Here is an 18,209-nt window from a genome sequence, read left to right on the forward strand (position 1 = left end):
ACAGGGAAGCCGGGGTTCCCTGCTGCAGTCCATGGGGTCCCAAGGAGTCAGACATAAGTGAGAACTGAGCAATGACAACCATACATCCTCCCCTTTTAATATAAAAGGAGCCTGAATTCTAAGTCAGGTAAGATGGTTCTTTGGGACACTAGTCCACCATCTTCTTGGTTTGCTGGCTTTCCAAATAAAGACAACTTCTTTCTCGATTTACTGGCCTGTTGAGCAGTTCAAGCTTGGACTCGGTAACAGCGCCGCAGCTAGGGAGGTGTGCTTCTCGTCACAGACGGCTAGCGTGCTACCATATGCGTGTGCTCTCCTGCGGAGTCCTAGGGAGCGAGGTGGCAGTGCTGGCCCACAGCAGGCAAAGCTTGCCTGCGAGGTCACAGGACAGCATGTGTGCACACGCACACGGGCACACACTCATGTGGCTGTGCCTTGTCCACGTTTTGTTCCAGATTCATCTGAGGTCATGACCGGGATCTGACATTGCTTTCAGAGGCTTTGCCTGAGCCCTACTGGGATTTGAGTGCAGCAGCCACAGACTTAGAAAGAAAGTTGACTTATGAGCTACACTTACATGCGCTTAAGCTGGAGGCCTACGTCCCTGACACGTAGGCCATGGCAGTGGTTCCCCAAATAAGGCTGGAAAGGAAACCCACCCGAGTTTGTCCTTTCCCTAGGACTAGTGGAGATGTCTTTCAGCTCATGCAATAATATAACAAAGTCACTCCCCACCTCACCCGCCCTTCCTGCTTATAGACAAGAAAACTTTTTCTAATTTGCACAAAAATGCCATGTGAGCTACTGGCAGCCCAGGAGTCAGGAGTGGCTTCCTTTTACAAGTGAAAAGGCAGAACAAGGGAAATCCCATCTGTTACCTTAAGGAGAGAAAACAAGGCAACAGGCTTGGGGTGAAATAGAGGAATGTCATTGATACATTCCCCCCCCCCCCACCCCTCCCCGCCACGAGGTCAAAGAATTCTCTTATGAAACTTCTCAGGAGCTGGAAGCATTCGCCATCCCTTCAGGTCTGATTTTCCCTTCAACTCAGTAAGCTCAGTGCTAAAAGCCCATCCTGTTTTTAGGAGCCCATGAAAACTTTTATTTTCTTTTAAAGTCAGAAGGAAAAAAAAAGAGATTTCAGGTAGAAGAAAATGTTAATATATTCATCTCTATATAAAGTATATTACATATTCAACGGACATGAGTTTGAGCAAACTCCAGGAGATAGTGAAGGACAGGGAAGCCTGGCATGCTGCAGTTTATGGGGTCGCGATGAGTCGGACATGACTGAGGGACTGAGCAACGAACAACAACAGCAGCATATTACACAGTATGCGTGCAGGCATGCTCAGTCACTTAAGTAGAGTCTGACTCTTTGTGACCCCAGGGACTGTAGCCCGCCAGGCTCCTCTGTCCCTGGGATTCCCCAGGCAAGAGTACTGGAGTGGGTTGCCATGCCCTCCTCCAGGGGATCTTCCTGACCCAGGGAGCAAACCTGCATCTCTTGCATTGCAGGCGGATTCTTGACCACTGAGCCACCGGGGAAGCCCTCATTACATATCATACGAAGTAGGTTATATACTTTATACATATTATATCATGTAATTCTATAAAAATATAACTAAACATTTAAAAAATGGAATAAGGAGACCACAGAGGTGAAGCTCTGGAGGACTCATGATATTCCTACTGCCTCCTTGTGTTCATTCATCCAGGGGAGCAACCAGTCACTCATATATTGTCCGTCAGGACAGTGAATAACATGCATTAAGCAATTGCTTTATGCTCAATGCAGTTGGGATAAGGAGAATAGGACACAGATAGGTTTTACACAGAAGGGTTCAGATCTACAAAATATTCCCACGGCAGTGCATTGACTTCTCATGGCTAAAAGAAGAAAATGGTCCTAAGGATCGGGACTTAAGGAGGCAGGGACTAAGGGACTGGCCTGCGGCAGCTGGCAGAGTCTGAGCCCACACAGTCCTCATTTAGCCCTTTGCTCTTCCTCTGAACCTCCGAACTGAATGCTACTCTTCTTCAATATTTTCCTGACTTGCCAATGATTGGTCCCCTCACCCCCATGCCTCTAAAACAAGTTTACAAGGCTACTAGGCATCGCAAAGCAAAGAACAATAGCATCTTGTTTTGATTTTTCAAAGAACGTTTCTCTTTGGAGGTAGCAAGTCTTTAGCTGTGTTTGGGAGTCATGGGGGAAGGCAAGTGATGGGAGGGTTATACGGGCTCAAAGTGAGGCGCAGACAGGACGTCAAAAGGAAAGATGATAAAACAATTATAACTTTTTTTCCCCATAAAAGAAGCATATGTTTATTTTAACATGACTAGAAAACAGAGACAGGCACATAAAATAATATCCACCCAGATTTTCATTTCTGGTTATGTAAATAGCCAAATTTACATACAGACTAGTTCCAAATAGGAAAAGGAGTACATCAAGGCTGTATATTGTCATCCTGCGTATTTAAATTATATGCAGAGTACGTCATGAAAAATGCTGGGCTGGAGGAAGCACAAGCTGGAATCAAGATTGCCAGGAGAAATATCAATAACCTCAGATATGCAGATGACACCACCCTTATGGCAGAAAGTGAAGAAGAACTAAAGAGCCTCTTGATGAAAGTGAAAGAGGAGAGTGAAAAAATTGGCTTAAAGCTCAGCATTCAGAAAACGAAGATCATGGCATCCGGTCCCATCACTTCATGGGAAATAGATGGAGCAACAGTGGAAACAGTGTCAGACTTTATCTTTTTGGGCTCCAAAATCACTTGAGAAGGTGATTGCAGCCATGAAATTAAAAGACGCTTACTCCTTGGAAGGAAAGTTATAACCAGCCTAGACAGCATATTAAAAAGCAGAGAGGACTTCCCTGGTGGTCCAGTGGCTAAGACTCCACGCTCCTAATGCAAGGGGCCTGGGTTCGATCCCTGGTCAGGGAACTAGATCCACATGCTGCAACTAAAGATTCCAACAAAGGTCAAAGATCCCATCTGCCACAACTAAGACCTGACACAACCAAATAAATAAATATTAAAAAAAAAAAAAGCAGAGACATTACTTTGCAACAAAGGTCTGTCTCGTCAGTTCAGTTCAGTTCTGTTGCTCAGTCATGTCCGACTCTTTGCGACCCCATGAATCACAGCACACCAGGCCTCCCTGTCCATCACCATCTCCCGGAGTTCATTCAGACTCACGTCCATCGAGTCCATGATGCCATCCAGCCATCTCATCCTCTGTTGCCCCCTTCTCCTCCTGCCTCCAATCCCTCCCAGCATCAGAGTCTTTTCCAATAAGTCAACTCTTATGAGGTGGCCAAAGTACTGGAGTTTCAGCTTTAGCATCATTCCTTCCAAAGAAATCCCAGGGTTGATCTCCTTCAGAATGGACTGGTTGGATCTCCTTGCAGTCCAAGGGACTCTCAAGAGTCTTCTCCAACACCACAGTTTAAATGCATCAATTCTTCGGCGCTCAGCCTTCTTCACAGTTCAAATCTCACATCCATGCATGACCACAGGAAAAACCATAGCCTTGACTAGACGGACCTTAGTCGGCAGAGTAATGTCTCTGCTTTTGAATATACTATCTAGGTTGGTCATAACTTTTCTTCCAAGGAGTAAGCGTCTTTTAATTTCATGGCTGCAATCACCATCTGCGGTGATTTTGGAGCCCAAAAAAATAAAGTCTGACACTGTTTCTACTGTTTCTCCATCTATTTCCCATGAAGTGATGGGACCTGATGCCATGATCTTCGTTTTCTGAATGTTGAGCTTTAAGCCAACTTTTTTGCTCTCCTCTTTCACTTTCATCAAGAGGCTTTTAGCTCCTCTTCACTTTCTGCCATAAGGGTGGTGTCATCTGCATATCTGAGGTTATTGATATTTCTCCTGGCAATCTTGATTCCAGCTTGTGTTTCTTCCAGCCCAGCGTTTCTCATGATGTACTCTGCATAGAAGTTAAATAAGCAGGGTGACAATATACAGCCTTGACGGACTCCTTTTCCTATTTGGAACCAGTTTGTTGTTCCACGTCCAGTTCTAACTGTTGCTTCCTGACCTGCATACAGGTTTCTCAAGAGGCAGGTCAGGAGGTCTGGTATTCCCATCTCTTTCAGAATTTTCCACAGTTTATTGTGATCCACACAGTCAAAGGCTTTGGCATAGTCAATAAAGCAGAAATAGATGTTTTCTGGAACTCTCTTGCTTTATCCATGATAAAGAGGAGCAGATGTTGACAATTTGATCTCTGGTTCCTCTGCCTTTTCTAAAACCAGCTTGAACATCAGGGAGTTTATGGTTCACATATTGCTGAAGCCTGGCTTGGAGAATTTTGAGCATCACTTTACTAGCATGTGAGATGAGTGCAATTGTGTGGTAGTTTGAGCATTTTTTGGCATTGCCTTTCTTTGGGATTGGAATGAAAACGGACCTTTTCCAGTCCTGTGGCCACTGCTGAGTTTTCCAAATTTGCTGGCATATTGAGTGCAGCACTTTCACAGCATCATCTTTCAGGATTTGAAACAGCTCAACTGGAATTCCATCACCTCCACTAGCTTTGTTCGTAGTGATGCTTTCTAAGGCCCACTTGACTTCACATTCCAAGATGTCTGGCTCTAGGGTTTTTCCAGTAGTCAGTATGGATGTGAGAGTTGGACCATAAAGAAAGCTGAGCACCGAAGAATAGATGCTTTTGAACTGTTGTGCTGGATAAACATCTGAGAGTCCCTTGGACTGCAAGGAGTTCCAACCAGTCCATCCTAAAGGAGATCAGTCCTGGGTGTTCATTGGAAGGACTGATGTTGAAGCTGAAGCTCCAATACTCTGGCTACCTGATGCGAAGAACTGACTCATTTGAAAAGACCCTGATGCTGGAAAAGATTGAAGGCAGGCGGAGAAGGGGATGACAGAGGGTGAGATGGTTGGATGGCATGACCAACTCAATGGACATGGGTTCGGGTGGGCTCCGGGAGTTGGTGATGGACAGGGAGGCCTGGCATGCTGCCATTCATGGGGTCGCAAAGAGTCGGACACTACTGAGAGACTGATCTGAACTGAAAATAGCCAAATGGAACTAGAAATTAAAAATACAATGATTAAAATTAAACTCTATATGTTAAATTTATGTTAAAATCAGTTGGTTTCACATCTGATTGGAATTGGCTGAACAGAGAATCAGAAACTTGAGATACAGGTGTGAAGAAACAACGCAGGATGCAGCCAAGAGGATGTCCTCAGGGAGATGGGGAAAGGACCTCTGAAAACCCTCTCCTCCATGAAGGTAACGAGGACATTGGCAGAAATTGACAATACAAACTCTTCAAAACTCTGTAAATGAACTCCAGGAGTGTTTGTTCAAGAAAAATGGTGGAATCTCAGTAAGAACCCTGAGCTTGGCAAAGTTTCAGCGTCCCCCTGCTCAGCTTATGTTAGACTTCAAAATCAATAGCTTGGGCTTCTCCTGGGGGCTCAGTGGTAAAGAATTGACCTGCCAGAGCAGGAGATGTGGGTTTGGCCCCGGTCTGGGAGGACTCCACTTCTGAGAGGCAACTAAGCATGTGAGCCACAACTGCTGAAGTCTGTGCATTCCAGAGCCCATGGTCAGCAACCAGAGAGGCCCCCACAATGAGAAGTCCATGCATGGCACCCAGAGAGTGGCCCCTGCCTGCTCCAACTAGAGAAAAAGCCCAGGCAACAGTGAAGACCCAGCACGGGCAACAATAAAAAAAAACAAACACAAAAACAACAAACCCAATAGCCAGCAATTGTGGTGCAAAAGAGCAGCTAGCAACTCCTGGAGGGGTAGGAACAGAATTGGAGCTCTTTCAAAGTCTCATGTTCAGAACTGTCATTATTTGAAGTTTCTAGCAGTTCCGTAGAAAGCCCCATTCACAAAACATGTGTCTTTTTTGACCAGGCACAGATCTTGCCCAATGAAAATAGCCTTTTCCCTTGGGTCATTTGTTGAAAACAACCAGTGGCTAAATTTTGTACTCCCCTTCCCCCAAATACATATGTTGTTCCAACCGCCCCCCCCAGAACCTCAGATTGTGACTGCATTTGAAGAGAGGGTCTTTAAAGAGGCAATTAAATTAAAATGAAGCCATGCAGGGGTGTCCCAATTCTCTGTTACTGGTGTCATTATGAGAAGAGATTAGTTATATGGACGAGGACAGAGGAAAGACTATTTGAAGACACAGAGAAGATCGCCACCTCTATTCGCAGATGAGCAGGGAGCAGCCGACCTTGCCAGTGCCTTCATCTTGCACGCCTAGCCTCCAGAATTATGAGACAATGAATTTCTGGTGTTTAAGCCTCCCAGTCTGTAGTGTGTTGTGATGTCAGCTCTAACAAATGAACATGCTTATTGAATTTCAGTGGGATAGTCAAACACATTTTCATAGCACCACTTTAATAAGATTTTATTGTTGTTCAGTCACTGAATCATGTCTGACTCCTTGCAACCCCATGGATTGCAGAACGCAAAGGCCTCCCTGTCCTTCACTATCTCCCAGAATTTGCTCAAACTCATGTCCATTGAATTGGTGATGCCATCTAACCATCTCATCCTCTGTCATCCCCTTCTCCTCCTGCCTTCACTCTTCCAGCATCAAAGTTTTTTCTAATGAGTTGGTTCTTTGAATCAGGCGGCCAAAGTGTTGGAGCTTCAGCATCAGTCCTTCTAATAAATATTCAGGGTTGGTTTTGTTTTGGATGGACTAGTTTGATCTCCTTGCAGTCCAAGAGACTCTGAAGAGTCTTCTCCAACACCACAGTTCAAAAGCATCAATTCTTCGGTGTTCAGCCTTCTTTATGGTCCAACTCTCACATCTGTACATGATTATCGGAAAAACCATAGCTTTGACAACATGGAGCTTTACTTTGTCCGCAAAGTGATGTCTGTGCTTTCTAATACTCTGTCTAGGTTTGTTACAGCTTTTCTTTCAAGGAGCAAACCTCATAATTTCATGGATGCAGTCACCGTTCGCAGTGATTTTGGAGCCCAAGAAAATAAAGTCTGTCGCTGTTTCCATTTTTTCCCCATTTACTTGCCATGAAGTGATGGGACCAGATGCCATGACCTTAGTTTTCTGAATGCTGAGTTTTAAGCCAGCTTTCTCAGTCTCCTCACTACTGCGTGTAAACTAGATAGCTAGTGGGAAGCTGCTGTATAGCACAGGGACCTCAGCTGTGTGCTCTGGGATGACCTGAAGGGTGGGATGGGGGGGGGGGGGAGGGAGGCTCAAAAGGAAGGGGATATATGTAAGCACAGAGCTGATTCACGTTGTTGTATAGCAGAAACTAACACAGCAATATAAAGCAAATCCCCTCCAATTAAAAAAAATGAGTAAGTGAGATTTAAACAAATGCCCATGGATGCTTTTCCAAGTTTTAGCCATCTTTTGGTGTCCTAATTCATTGTGGAAGAGATAAAAAAAGAATATGAATATATTTGTCTAACAGTATTACAAAGTATTTCTAGTGTAAGCCGTGAATTTTCATTTCCTTCAGAAAGATCCCCGTCTTACATATTGACATTGGTCCCAGTCCATTCTTAGAAAAAATGTGATTTTTACTGTTGTTGAAAATATAACCAAATAAAACCAACTCAGATGGAGCTGCCAACATTACATCAGTGTGTGGCGATGGAGCCCTTGTGATTTCCAGAGTCACTTTGCTCAGGGAAGTGTGACGGACTCGGAGAACAAGTTTTCATGGGTTTTGTTTTAGGCTTTGGAACGAGTGTGAGCAGAGGATGCAGAATTTTATTTCTTTAATAAAGAAGATGGAACATGAAAACATACAAATATTGGCAACACTGATAAAGGAACACAGGAATGAGGAAGGTGTATGCACCATGGAGGCGAATGTCTAGATACCGTGTATCTATACACGTGGGCTTCCCACACGGCTCAGTGGCGGAGGATCTGCCTGCCAAGCAAGACACCCCAAGTGAGTTTGGGTCGGGAAGATCCCCTGGAGGAGGGTGTGACAATCTACCTTAGTATTCTTGCCTGGGAAAGGCCACGGACAAAGGAGCCTGGCGGGTACAGTCCACGGGATCACAAAAGAGTCAGACACGACTAACAACAACAGCAAATCCATACGCACATAGAAACAATGAAACAAGAGGAGACTTTCTTGAATCCAGAAAAAAAGAAGATTCAATCCGTGTGTATGCCGTTGTGTTTGTTTTTCGTATCAGAAAGATCATTACGTTGTCCCGAGGTAGGTGTCTTAAGCGAGCAAAGCAATCTGTGGAAAATGAGATGCTTCTTTTGTTGAAATGAGCAAAACCTGAAAAGTCTGATCTCCAAGTTGGGGGGCAGCTGCTTTACTCCGGGCCGCCTTGCTGCTTGCATTTCTAATTCTTATGCCTGCACGTGTGCTGTCTGCTCTATCTTGAATGCCTTTTCTTCAGCGGCATCTTGCTCATCTCATCAGAGCCGATTTACTCTCTTCTTTTCTATCTCCTCTGGGACTCATGGGCTTCCCTCGTAGCTCAGCTGGTAAAGAATCCGCCTGCAATGCCGGAGACCTTGGTTGGATGCCTGGGTTGGGAAGATCCCCTGGAGAAGGGAAAAGGCTACACACTCCTGTATTCTGGCCTGATTGCAGAGTCGGACACGACTGAACGACTTTCACTTTCCCTTTCCCTGGGACTGACCTCTCTTGAATTAGGACTAGGAACCCAGGGCTAGCAGGACAGACAGTACAGCGAGATCCCATCCCAGCCTTCTCACAGCTTCTGCAACTCAGGCTAAGCTTCTGGTTTCCTTGTCAGCTGGCATCCTTGTAGGATGGTGAATGCCTCGAGGTTTCTTTTTTATCTCCATACCGTTTAGCAAGTGTTTCACCGTAGGAGGTTCCTCCCAGATACCTGTTGTTAAGTGAAGAGGATGGACCTAAGGAACTCTAGAGAAATGTTGATTAGAAATGTCTGACATGTATCATTAAATTAAAAGATGGCTTGTGGTTCTTAGAAAAGAAAGTGGGAGATTTCTGCTTCCTGGGTTATGTCAGATTATCTGGGAAGGACTCTCAGCTAGAGGGCGAACTAGATACCAGAAAATTACAAACATTTGAATTTTATCCAAAGTAAGTTCAATAAAAAGTAAGGGATGGGATTTCTGGGCTCGGTGATGATGGAGTCAGTCCAGCCTTTCCTTCCCATTGCTTATAGCCAAGACTTCTGGACAAAATACAAAACACAACCACCTGCAGACTCTGGAATGTTACCATTAGGGGGACGATAAGGGTTTAAAATTCAACATTCAGAAAACTAAGATCATGGCATCCAGTCCCATCACTTCATGACAAATAGATGGGGAAACAATGGAAACAGTGACAGATTTTATTTTCTTGGGCTCCAAAATCACAACACATGGTGACTGCAGCCATGAAATTAAAAGACGTTTGTTCTTTGGAAGAAAAACTATGACAAACCTAGACAGTATATTAAAAAGCAGATACATTACTTTGCCAACACAGGTCCATATAATCAAAGTTATGGTTTTTCCAGTAGTCATGTGTAGATGTGAGAGTTGGACCGTAAAGAAAGCTGAGCACTGAAGAGTTGGTGCTTTTGAACTGTGGTGTTGGAGAAGACTCTTGAGAGTCCCTTGGACTGCAAGATCCAGCCAGTCAATCCTAAAGAAAACCAAGCCCGAATATTCATTGGAAGGAACAGATGCTGAAGCAGAAGCTCCAATACTTTGGTCACCTGATGTGAAGAACTGACTCACTGGAAAAGACCCTGATGCTGGGAAAGATTGAAGGCGGGAGGAGAAGGGGACAACAGAGGATGGGATGGTTGGATGGCATCACCGACTCAATGGACATGGGTTTGGGTGGACTCTGGGAATTGGTGATGGTAGGGAGGCCTGGCGTGCTGTGGTTCATGGGGTCGCAAAGGGTTGGACACGACTGAGCAACTGAACCAGCAATACTGTGCAACATAATATGTGACTTACATTATTTTGTACTTATCAAGTATTATATTTTAAAAAGGGCTTCCCTGGTGGCTCAGATGGTAAAGTGTCTGCCTGCGATGCAGGAGACCTGGGTTCAATCAGTAATTCCATTTTTTGTTGTAGTGTTAGCCTGCATATGTTTTGTGTAAGGGCCCTTCTTGTTCCGTGTTTTCAAAACTGTTTTTTTTTTCCCCCCTTTTTTTCCCTTGAAGAATAGTTGATTTACAATGTGTTAGTTTCAGGTATACAGCAAAGTGATTAAGTTATATGTGTATATATTCTTTTCAAAGTATTCTCCAGTGTGGTTTATTACAAGATACTGAATAGTTCCCTGTGCTATAGAGTAGGTCCCTGTTGTTTATATGAACTTACTCTTTTTGTGTAAAGAATTGGAAACAGTAGAAAAGAATTGTGACATAATCTAATCTATACTACTCTGCTTTGTACTATCATTTATGGGTTTCCCTGTAGCTCAGCTGGTGAAGAATCTGCCTGCAAAGCAAGAGACTCTGGTTCAATTCCTGGGTCAGGAAGATCCACTGGAGAAGGGATAGTATACCCATTCCAGTATTCTTGGGCTTCCCTGGTGGCTCAGATTGTAAAGAATCCACCTGCAATGCAGGTGACCTGGGTTTAATTCCTGTGTTGGAAAGATCCCCTGGAGAAGGGAACAGCTACCCTTTCCAGTATTCTGGCCTGGAGAATTCCATGCAGTGTACAGTTCATGGGGTCCCAAGGAGCTGGACTGTCATTTAAATGTTTCTAAGCATCTGTTGGCTCAAAATGGCTATAATGATTTTCTTCAAGCTATTCTGTTCTCAGAACTGCTAACCACTGTTTTTTTGGTTGATATTTATTAAATGCAACCCATATGCTAAGTACTGCGTTCCTAGCCTCAAGGGACCAACAGTCCATCTTTTCATTTCTGTAGCAGTTCAGCCTCAGATATTCTGACTGGGACTTTCAGAAGTGAGGACCCTGGCCTAAAGACCAAGGACTCATCAAGACCAACATCCAATTGGATGCCTGGGGCCTTTGGAATGAATGGTGGGGATGGGGAGGGAGGTTTGGTACCTCTGGGGTCTAACCTGCATTCCTGTCTCCTTGGCTCCATGTTCTAGCTGCTGGTGTTAAACGGAAGTGCGTGATTGTGTTTGCCACCTTTCAACTAACTTTTCATGCATTTTTGTTTCCTTGACAGTGAGTCAGAAATTAGGTCTCTGTAGAGTAGAATGCCGCCTACTCAGCCTCCTTGACTGTTTTCTGTGCAAATAAGCCTGGGAGATGCCACCACTGCAAGCCATCTTAGAGGAGGGTGAGATGAAGTTGGAGACGGGGATGCGGTTGGAAGACTTGTGCTCTGAATGACAGTCTCCATTTCTCTTATTCTGCATTATCATGTCACTGTCACCTTCATGGAACACTCCTAAGTAGTTGCTCTGAGCTGGGGCTTTCCCAAGGCCTTTACTGTGTCTATTTCACTTAATCCTTACACCAGTGCTGTGAGCAGGTGCTGTTGTGCTACTCTTGTTCTACAGATGAGGAAACTGAGGAGTGGAGACCACTCATGTCCCGTCCCTGGGGAATCTGGCCTCTCCATCTCAAGAAAAACAGCTGGACACTGACATTATAAGACAGCATGGAGGCCAGTGGGGTCGGAGGAGAAAGGGCCTCTTGGCATGTTCTTGGGCCAGGCAAGCCTTTTTGACTTTGTGCTTGAGAAGGCTGCTTGATTTCTGCCAAAGCTTGTCGGGTCTAAGTTATTTCCCCAAAGCCCAAAGCGGTAGGGCTGTGTGTGTGTATGTGTGTGTGTGTGTGTTTGTGTTTGTGCCTTAAAAAATTTATTGCGCTTAATTTCTCTACTGAGAACTTCTCTGGTGTGTGTTAGTCGCTCAGTCATGTCTGACTCTTTGCAACCCCATGGACTGCAGCCCTCCAGGCTTCTCTGTCCATGGCCCGAATACTGGAGTGGGTTGCCATTGCCTTCTCCAGGGAATCTTTCTGACCCAGAGGTTGAACATGGGTCTCCTGCATTGCAGGCAGATTCTTTACTGTCTGAGCCAATTTCTGGTTAATCTTTCAAGAGTTTAACTCACTTGGAAGTGAATAAAAACAGCCCATCTCTTTTGGTGGTGTTCCCTTCCTTGAGTAAGATGGTGTTAGAGTAAGGAGTGGTGAAGGAGGCAAGGCTTGGTGGTGGTGTTGAACAGAAAGCCTGAAAGCCAGGAAACCAAGCTGAGGCCCAGCTGAGGGATCTGATAAGCCCTGAGCCAACACGGGTAAGGCCCTGCAAGATGGAGGTTTAACAGACAGAGTCCTATTTTTAGATTCATGGTGACAAATAATGACAAGAGACGTTTTGTGCAGAATAACAATACAATGAAAGCCGTCCTCAAGAGAGACCCCTGAAAAAAGCCAGAGGTGCTCTCTTAGTAGATAAAAAACGCATCACAAAGGCCTGGAGAATGTGATTCCAATGAAACAAGATGAAATAAGATGGATATGAACCATCCTCACCACTTTGGAATTCTGTAAAATAAATCTAAATTGCCAATGCTCAGAAACAGAGAATTAACTGCTGACATTTTGCCTTTTTATTTCAAATACCAGGCTATATGATGCAATGTTTTCCTTGACTCTTGGTTCTCATTCTAATAAACCTGCACTGAATTAGCGCAGTGATAAAGTGTTCTGCACTAATGTTTATAGGTCTTCGTGTCGAGAAGGATGTTGGTGATTTACCAAGTCCAGGGTCAAAAAGAAGAAGAATAATCTTACCGTAATAGTGGTTTTAGTTCAGGAGGCTCAGCCAATTGCCATTCATTTAAATAACAAGTCCTGCCTTATGTTCAGGTTAAAAATACCTTCAGTAAACAGTTGTGCTTTTTCTGTTACTGAAGTACTGGACGGCCAGTGAAGTTCATCTCTAGCTACACAAAAAGATATTGAAATGTCCTTTTAAAAAAAGTGTCTAAAAAAAGACATTCTACAGGTGTACTCCTAATTCTGCTTTCACCAAGTTCAGTTCAGTTCAGTCGCTCAGTCGTGTCCAACTCTTTGCGACCCCAAGAATTGCAGCACGCCAGGCCTGCCTGTCCATCACCAACTCTTGGAGTTTACTCAAACTCATGTCCATCGAGTCGGTGATGCCATCTAGCCATCTCATCCTCTGTCATCCCTGTCTCGCCCTGCCCCCAATCTGCTTTCACCAAAGTGGCTGATAAATTCATAAATCAAGTATTGAATTAAGTAATATACATTATTTACTGAGTGTTTATCGTATGCGTCCGTGCGTGTAGCTACTTAGTAATGTGTGACTCTTTGCGACCGTACGGACTGTAGCCCGCCAGCCTCCTCTGTCCATGGGATTCTCAGGCAAGGATACTGGAGTGGGTTGCCATGCTCTCCTCCAAGGGATCTTCCCAACCCAAGAACTGAACCCATTTTTTATGTGTCTCCTGCATTGCAGGCAGGTTCTTTACCAGCTGAGCCACTGGGGAAACCTGTTTATTGTCTGCCAGGCACCAAATCCTTTACATTCTTCAACCAATAACATCTTACAACAGCCCTCTTAGGTGGGTGGTGCTATGATACCTATTTTACATAGAAGCAAACTAAGACAAAGAGAAGTTAAATAATTTTCTGGGTCACACAGTTTTATGGACTGAACTGTATGCTTCTGAAATTCCTGTACTGAAGCCCGAACCCTCTTACGTGACTGTGGAAATAGGAACTTTAGAGAGGGAATTGAAGTTAAACGAAGTCATCTAATGCAAAAGAAATGGCATCCTTCTGGAGGAAGAGACACCAGAGAGCTTTAGTCTCTTTCCACCTGTGCTCAGAGAGCAGGCCCTGTGAGGACACAGCCAGAGAGCGGCTGTCCCCAAGCTGAGAAAGAGGCCCCACCAGAAACCAACCCTCTCGGCTCCTCGCTTTTTATTTTTTAATTTTTAAAATTTTTACTTTATTTTACTTTACAATACTGTATTGGTTTTGCCATACATTGACATGAATCCACCACGAGTGTATACAAGCTCCCAATCCTGAATCCCCCTCCCACCTCCCATCCCATATCATCTCTCTGGATCATCCCCATGCACCAGCCCCAAGCATCCTGTATCCTGTGTCGAACATAGACTGGCACTTCGTTTCTTACACGAGAGTATACATGTTTCAATGCCATTCTCCCATATCATCCCACCTTCTCCTTTTCCCTCAGAGTCCAAAAGTCCGTTTTATACATCTGTGTCTCTTTTGCTGTCTCGCATACAGGGTCATCATTATCATCTTTCTAAATTCCATATATATATATGTGTCAATATACTGTATTGGTGTTTTTCTTTCTGGCTTACTTCACTCTGTATAATCGGCTCCAGTTTCATCCATCTCATTAGAACTGATTCAAATGTATTTCTTTTTAACGGCTGAGTAATACTCCATTGTGTATATGTACCACAGCTTTCTTATCCATTCATCTGCTGATGGACATCTAGGTTGCTTCCATGTCCTGGCTATTATAAACAGTGCTGCGATGAACATTGGGGTACATGTGTCGGCTCCTCGCTTTTAAACATCTGGCCTCCAGAATGGCGAGAAAATAAAGTTCTGTTGGTTAAGCCATTCAATCTGCAGTATTTTGTTATGGCAGCCCTAACACCAGTGGCTAACACCAGCCCTAATACCAGTGGTTCATTAGTGGAAGCAGAGTTCTAGTTTAAGGAGTCATAGCCTCTCTAGAGCCTATATATTCAACTGCCACAGTATTGTATCTATTTTTTAAAAGAGGGATTATGTGTTCATTGTGATGTTTATAACTCCTCCTGCATGCGAGCATGCTCAGTGGTGTCTGATTCTCTGCCACCCCATGGACGGTAGCCTGCCAGGCTCCTTGGTCCACGGGATTCTCCAGGCAAGAATACTGAAGTGAGTTGCCATTTCCTCTTCCAGTGGATCTTCCCGACCCAGCGATCGAACCTGCCTCTCTTGTGTCTCTTGAATTGGCAGGCGGGTTCTTTACAACTAGCACCACCTGGGAAGAAGCCCTTGTAACTCCTTTAAGTGCCTTATACTTAAATTTATGAAATAAAATGGAGCGTGGCTGAATCATCATGGCCAGAGGATGTTGCCATTGGGTGTTGTAACTTAGCTGCCAGCAAATAACTGCTTACCATTTATCTTTCCCACCATATCGTCCATTTTTTCTCACCAGCTCTCCTAAGCCTGTCCATCCTTGCCTTGTCTTCCACACAAATGTGCTTATTCTCTACTGAGTCTGGAGCACCGGCTACCAGCTCCAGAATGTTGCTTGGAGACATCAAGCAACCTTGATTCTTTTTAAAGAAATCATGAGATAGCCTCAAATCAAATGACAAACTGTAGAATTCTTCCTTAACCTCTCCCACTCTGTGTGTGTGTCTCTCACAGTTCTGGGCTCCCAACAGTCTACACATTTATCACTGGCTCTTTCCTAAAAGCACACGAAGCAGTTTAGGAATGATGACGCCAGTAAGGGGGCTTCCCAGGTGGCGCAGTGGTGAAGAATCCGCCTGCCCATGAAGGAGCCATAGGAGATGCAGGTTTGATCTCTGGATCAGAAAGATCCTCTGGAGGAGGAAATGGCATCCACTCCAGTGTTCTTGCCTGGAAAATCCCGTGGACAGAGAAGCCGGATGGAATTGCAAAGAGTTGAACATGACTGAGGGACTGAGCACACACACAAGTCTCCTGAGGATTTGTTTGTATAAGACTCAGACCTCAAAGCAAGAGGATCAGATATCCTTCCAGCTGAAACAGAAAAACCCCTGTGGCTTGGTGTGAAAGCCCCAACATGTACCAGTAGAGAGTTAACCAATCAAAGACTGCCAAATGCACTTGAAAGCCAATCAGAATGCTTCCCCACTTCCAAAAATTCTCTAATAGAACACTCGCCAATCAAAGACAGTCTTGACATTTCTACCTTTTACTCTATAAAACCCACGAATTTCTCTGAGAAGGAAACAGATGGTAGCAAACTATTAATATCCCCTATTATCTGAATAAACTACTTTTTGTTAATAGTACAGGTGTTCTTTGTACTGTTGAAATCTATGAGGTGAAATTAAAAATTATAATTCTTTTAAACTTTAAACTATTCCCACTAGTAAAATCCAAGTACAGAGTTCCAATTTATTGAATTCATCTTCTTTTCTATGCGGCCATGTTATCTGTTAAAATTTTCTTTTCCCTACATTCTTTTTTTAAATTGAAGCATAGTTGCTTTATAAAGAAAGCTGAGGGCTGAAGAATTGATGCTTTTGAACTGTGGTGTTGGAAAAGACTCTTGAGAGTCCCTTGGACTGCAAGGAGATCCAACCAGTCCATCCTAAAGGAAATCAGTCCTGAATATTCATTGGAAGGACTGATGCTGGGGCTGAAGCTCCAATACTTTGGCCACCTGATTCAAAGAGCTGACTCATTTGAAAAGACTCTGATGCTGGGAAAGATTGAAGGCAGGAGGAGAAGGGGACTACAGAGGTTAAGATGGTTGGATGGCATCACTGACTCGATGGACATGAGCTTGAGTAAACTCCAGGAGTTGGTGATGGACAGGGAGGCCTGGCGTGCTGCAGTCCATGGGATCTCAAAGAGTCAGACACGACTGAGCGACTGAACCGAACTGATAGTTGTTTACAATGTTGTGTTAGTGAAAGTTGCTCAGTGGTGTCAGACTCTCTGCAACCCCATGGACTGTAGCCCGCCAGGCTCCTCTGTCCATGAGGTTCTCCAGGCAAGAATACTGGAGTGGGTTGCCATTTCCTTCTCCAGCGGATCTTCCCGAGGCAGGGATTGAACCTGGATCTCCTGCATTGGCAAGTGGGTTCTTTACTGTCTGAGCCAACTCTCTGCTGTACAATGAAGTGAATCAGCTGTAAGTATACAAATGTCCCTTTTCTCTTGCATCTCTCTCCCTCTTCCATCCAACCCCCCTTCCATTCCCCCCATCCCTTTCACCCTACTCCCACTCCATCTCATATAACACGGTGCTGAGCTCCCTGTGTTGCGTAGCAGCTTCCCTCTAGCTGTCTACTTTACACATATCTGTGCGTTGCATTCTCAGTTGCTCAGTCTGACTCTTTGTGACCCCATGGACTGTAGTTCACCAGGCTTCTCTGTCTGTGGAATTTTCCAGGCAAGGATACTGGAGTGGGTTGCCATTTCCTCCTCCAGGAGATCTTCTCAACTTAGGGACTGAACCTGCATCTCTTAGGTCTCCTGCATTGGCAGATGGATTCTTTACCACTGAGCCACACGTAGTTATGTATACATGTCCATCCTAATCTCCCAGTTCATCCCACACTCCCCTTCTCCCCTGTGCCCACATGTACATTCGGTATGTGTCTCTATTCCTGCCCTGCAATAGGTCCATCAGTATCATTTTTCTAGATTCCACATAGATGCGTAAATATGATATTTGCTTTTCTCTTTCTGACTTACTTCACTCTAGATCCATCCACATCTCTATTTGTTTCTAATAGTGTTTCCTTTTAGAATTTGTTTTTGCCATCCATTTCTTAAAAGAAATCTTAAACCTCTTAAATCATTCAAAACTAAGGTCAGTATAAAAAGATATATTCAGGAAGGTCTCATTCCTCCCTCTCCTTTTATCCTGTTTCCACCTACTTCCTATACGTAGCCATGTTCATTAGTTTCTGCTTTACCTCCTGTTTCCTTTTGTCAAATAAGCCAACATAGACATGCAGACACTCATTTCTCATTTTGACCCTACGGAGGGTGTGTCGGAGAAGGCAATGGCACCCCACTCCAGTACTCTTGCCTGGAAAATCCCGTGGATGAAGGAGCCTGGTAGGCTGCAGTCCATGGGGTCGCTAAGAGTCGGACACGACTGAGCGACTTCCCTTTCACTTTTCACTTTCATGCATTGGAGAAGGAAATGGCAACCCACTCCAGTGTTCTTGCCCGGAGAATCCCAGGGACGGGGGAGCCTGGTGGGCTGCCGTCTATGGGGTCACACAGAGTCGGACACGACTGAAGCGACTTAGCAGCAGCAGCAGAGGGTGTGTATTTCAGGACAGGGAGCTGTATGATGATTTCCTCCTGCTAGAGAAATTTGGAATCTCTGGATGTGCTCATTGCTTCCTGTCACAAAACCCACAGTGGCACAGTGGTACAGTGAAGCCAAACAGTCGGGGCTGGAGACAGACGGGCCCAGGCTGGTATCTGGGTT

At 44.6% G+C, this 18,209-nt stretch overlaps 1 protein-coding gene across 1 annotated transcript in view; it reads right to left on the reverse strand.

Annotated features, from left to right (window-relative positions):
* Positions 1–18,209, reverse strand: part of KCNJ6 (potassium inwardly rectifying channel subfamily J member 6) — a 362,021-nt gene that overhangs the window by 18,425 nt on the left and 325,387 nt on the right. The gene's annotated exons all lie outside the window — the stretch shown is intronic.

The sequence above is a fragment of the Ovis aries genome, chromosome 1 (genome assembly GCF_016772045.2).
Source record: "Ovis aries strain OAR_USU_Benz2616 breed Rambouillet chromosome 1, ARS-UI_Ramb_v3.0, whole genome shotgun sequence".
Classification (NCBI taxonomy): Eukaryota; Metazoa; Chordata; class Mammalia; order Artiodactyla; family Bovidae; genus Ovis; species Ovis aries.